General features: G+C 41.5%; 1 pseudogene; it reads left to right on the top strand.

The window, feature by feature from the left end:
- The first annotated feature begins 1923 nt into the window (after window positions 1-1923).
- Window positions 1924-4113, top strand: LOC147418563 (uncharacterized; annotated as a pseudogene).
- The last annotated feature ends 330 nt before the right edge of the window (window positions 4114-4443 follow it).

Raw genomic sequence — 4443 nt, 5'->3', positions numbered from 1 at the left:
AATGCCATCACCATGGCCATTTTCTAGCAAAAGTTACAAAGGGGCTAGCTTGCTAGAGAACTCCACTTTGCAGGCTTCAAACGACACCTCAAAAGGCCAAGAAAAAATCCCCCAATTTGATTAGTTTTAGACTTTTGTAGGGGGTGGCTTTAATTTGGGAATTTACAATTTAATAGGTCCACTTGGCATCCATTTTTGGCATCTTTTGGGAAAGGGGCACCTCCTTTCCCCATCTGTTCTTTTCTTCACTCTTTGCACTTAAGAAAGGGGGAGAAATAGCGATGTCGCTATTGCCTCTTGGATTTATTATTTTTTTACTCTTCATTTTTACATTTTTTACCCCCCATTGGGGTTACCTCTTTGGCTTGACTTTGACTTTCCCTCCTCTATCCGACTCCTCCTTGTCTTCTTTGGCCCGGACAGTCCTTGGCTTGGTCCATTTGGCCGCCCATTGAATCCATCCTCTCTCTCTCTCTCTCTATGCTTCAGCTCCACTTGACCCTCCTAATTGGCACCGCCTCAGCTGGCTATACTCTCTCTCTCTTCTTCAATCCCTCTTTTGGCTTTGGCCTTCTTGGCCCGGCTGCTTGGCCTTGCCCACTCGACTCTCTCTCTGACCCTTGCCCGCTGTTGTGGGACCTTCCCCTTACCTGAGGGGGGGAGGCAATAGCGATGTCGCTATTGACCCCTCCCTTTTCCTTTAGAACTTGGAGGCCACGTGGGAACTTCCCTTGTCGAGCGCCACATCATCGCCACCACCCCACCGCCGCACGGATGTGCGCGCCACTGCGCCGCCCCGCTCCGCCAAAATCCGTCCATTTACATCCCCTCACGGCCGCGCGCCGCTCAGCAGCGCCACCTCGCAGCGCCCGCTGGGCATCCGCCATAGCTCCACAACCTCCAAGATGCTTCTCTACCTTGTGATGCTAATGAGGGGTACATGCCCCAGCCCATATAGGGGGCCAAGTTCGGACCCGTTTCCGCATATGGGTTCACTGCCTGCCATGTGGCAGCCCTTGGGCCACTGAGCCTCCATGTAAAAAAAACACCTTTGGACACACCTTCCCCAGGATCCCTTGTACCGCTTGATGGTCGGAACCTCGGGCCGCTAAGGCATGCCGAAATTCTACTGTGCCAGCCCAATGCCATGCAAACCTACCCGCACTTTGACTTCTCTACGTTCACCGTCCAAGGCCGCCAAAAAACGGGAAACTTACTTGCAAGCTTTTTACTGCCCAAGGCTCCCGACTTCATCTCGTTGTATCTAACCGACCGAGCATCCGATTGACGTGTAGTCGATTCCGACTAGCTCCATATGGTACACCCTTTGACCGAGAATCTTGGCGAGGCCGAAAAACTACCAAATGGCACATCCTCTAATGCGGCCAAGTGGGCTCAGACCCGGCCCTCGGAAAATCTTCAACTGACCATAACTTGCTAACCAGAGCTCTGATTTGCAATCAGAGAAGACAGGCATGCTCCACAACTCGAGCACTACACACATATACACTGACATCAACCCGGGCCACCTGTCCCCAGCTACCCTGTCCGTCGGGGATCTGCAACATACTCTTTCTTTAAACTGCAATATCTTGAGCATAGGAACTCCGTTTGACGAGCCGCCTGAACCGGCTTCTAGAGCACGCTGAACCTTACATTCTAGATCTCTGAAGTGGCATTTTGGATATCTTCATCTGCCACCCCATCTAGACCATTCCGCTGCACTTTGGGCCTAAAAACCCGCACCACACATACTTTCCCACTATCCTTTGGCTACCAAGGGCCTTGGTACCTGTCCTAGCCTTCTGCACTGCACTCGATTGCACCCTTTGCCTGTCATAGATCACCATTTAGCTTCGACCAACTCTAGCTGCACCAACGTGATATCATACACATTCTAAAAAGTGACCGCCCCGGGCACCAACCGTGCATGATGTTTTCTATGTTCCAGCAAGTGTACTACAAGACAAGGTGACTATCATGGGATCATCCAAGATCATATCAGACAAGAATATCCAATGTAGATGTGGATTGTTTCTTCAAGGTATGCCACAACAATTTTGCTTTATTCCATTTCTTGATGCAAACACAAAGCAAGTTGGCATAGGAGTAGTTCTTCCAAAACTAAGTGGTGGAAATAAGTATGACCAATGGAGGGTTCACATTGAATCAATCAATCATGATGCCATTGAGCTTTATATTCCCGGAAGCCTCGTACAAGTATCATCATTGAAAATTGTGAGTAATGATTGAGTTTATGTTGGGTCATTTGATATGGTTATTTTTGGATTGATTAGTAACTCACCTTGGTATGTTTGAATCTAGGGACAAGTGATAGAAGTTCCAGTTGTGTATCTAAGTATGAATGAGAATAAAACAACTTCCGAAGAGTTGGTAAGAATGTCTTCTTATACTTTTTGATTTTTTGATTAATTTTTTAAGACATTTTAACTCTTTAGGTACAACCTTGCAAGGATACAAGTATCTCCTCATTTTTACAAGAAATGTCTAGTGTCAATTCAACTATAGAAGGGAAGAAAGATATTTGTGAAGTTCAATTGGAGGTTGGTCACTTACATAACATTTAAAAATCTTCTTAGAGAAGTTTCTTATGTATTAATTTTGTGCTCTCAAGTAAAATGGCACTCCAAACAGGGTCTTCACTTACTTGGAACCAACAAATTTTTCTCCTCAATATGATTTGGGAAATTCAAGACAAGTATTTGTAGAGTGTGTTCTTCAACTTATCTCCATGAATACTGGAGTAATTTATCTACATGTTTTCATAGGTGACAAATATTTTTCATGGATCATCCTCACATATGTAATCGACCTCCACTTTCACAAAAGATGATACTTGGTACTCAAAGATGCTTGATTAGGTTTGTATAACCATCATGTGGCGACTAAGATGTTCTTTACTCGTAGCGAGTTTTGTTTTCAATAAAAGTTTTTTCTTCAAAGGTGAATGGCCAAGGCACTGAGACTCCAAACAAGTAAGTCAAAGAGGTACTTTAAAGTTATTGGAAATTCAAATACATCACGTTGTAGTATATTTTACTTACACAAACTAAGTATACTTTAGGAGATCAATGTTGTGGCAAGTAGTTCACCTTTGAGTGCAGGATTTTGCATTGATTTGGAAAACACCACCGATGAAAACAAAAGAGTAACGCTTCTTTAACCATTTTTGAACAAGCAAAAACATATGCCTTTCTAAGTTTGAAAGTTTATTTATTTTTTATTGTAGCATACATGGAAAATGTTTGACTTGACCAAGCCCTCTGAAGACCATTCTATATCTATCATACAAGATTTTGTGAGACTACCTTTGGTATATTTTTTGAGTATTATGGTAATTATAAATGTTCTAGTTATTTAATGGAAGTTTATGTGCAGGTTGCAAATCATTCCTTGCAAAAGGATGAGGAGAGTGATACAGAGCCATTTGAAATGGTACATTTACCACACTTCAAGTCTTTAAATGTCTATATGTTTGTTTCAACTTGAGTATGTCTTTCAGGATGATGATAACCCCATCAAAAATGCACAATATAAGAAGAAAAAAGTTGCTTGTGTGAGTAAACTATTGGTGAGTGTCACAAAATCATTGACATGAATACTTTAATGCTATAGTTGTGTGGTAGTTCATTGATATACTTAAATGATATAGTTGTGTGGTAGTTCATTGAAGTTTTTGCTTTGGTCCTATTTCTAGGGCAAAAAAAACAACAAAGAAGAGCGTTCCCTTGAAAAAGAAAGTATGTTTATATCACTAACTCTTTAATAAATATATGTATTCAGCTTACATCTTACATATTAATATATTTTAATAGGTTCTTACGGATGTTTCCAACAAGCAACCATGTAGTACAACCACTATCAAGACAAATGGAACTTCAAAGAGGGAGAGAAAAATCCCTGCAAGATACAACGAGGACTCTTCTAAAGTATATTACTATTAACTTGTTTATATTTATTCCCTTGAGCTCATTAACAAACTTATGTGACTTATTGATTTTGTAGATTCAAATTGCTCAAAAGATGAACATGAATCTTTCTCATCAAGGAATCAAAACACTAACTCATGTATGTGAATTCATGTATACCTAGCCTTGGGCCTTTTGTAAATGTCAAAGCACATATACTTTGAGTTTTTTTTGAGCTAAAGATTTACTTGATATGTGGTTGATTGTTGGTTCTAATAGATCAATAACATAAAACAATCAACGAGGGAATCCGTTGCTTTGAAGCTTATGGGAGAGGACAATGTAGACTTGATGTACAAACGCCTTGATGACTTTTTGAAAGAAATTCAAGCGAAAACTCCTAAGGGATCATTTGACTTTATGAAATCGCGCAAAGAACTCGAGACACTAGATGTTCTGGTGAGTTGGGCATTCCAATGGAAGAAAGTGAAGCTTGCTAAGGACAAAGGAGAAG

This window comes from Adiantum capillus-veneris, chromosome 30 (genome assembly GCF_014529385.1).
Source record: "Adiantum capillus-veneris isolate H3 chromosome 30, ASM1452938v2, whole genome shotgun sequence".
NCBI classification, from domain to species: Eukaryota; Viridiplantae; Streptophyta; class Polypodiopsida; order Polypodiales; family Pteridaceae; genus Adiantum; species Adiantum capillus-veneris.
The sequence above is the reverse complement of the archived record's forward strand: the minus strand, read 5'-3'. Positions and strand labels throughout refer to the sequence as shown.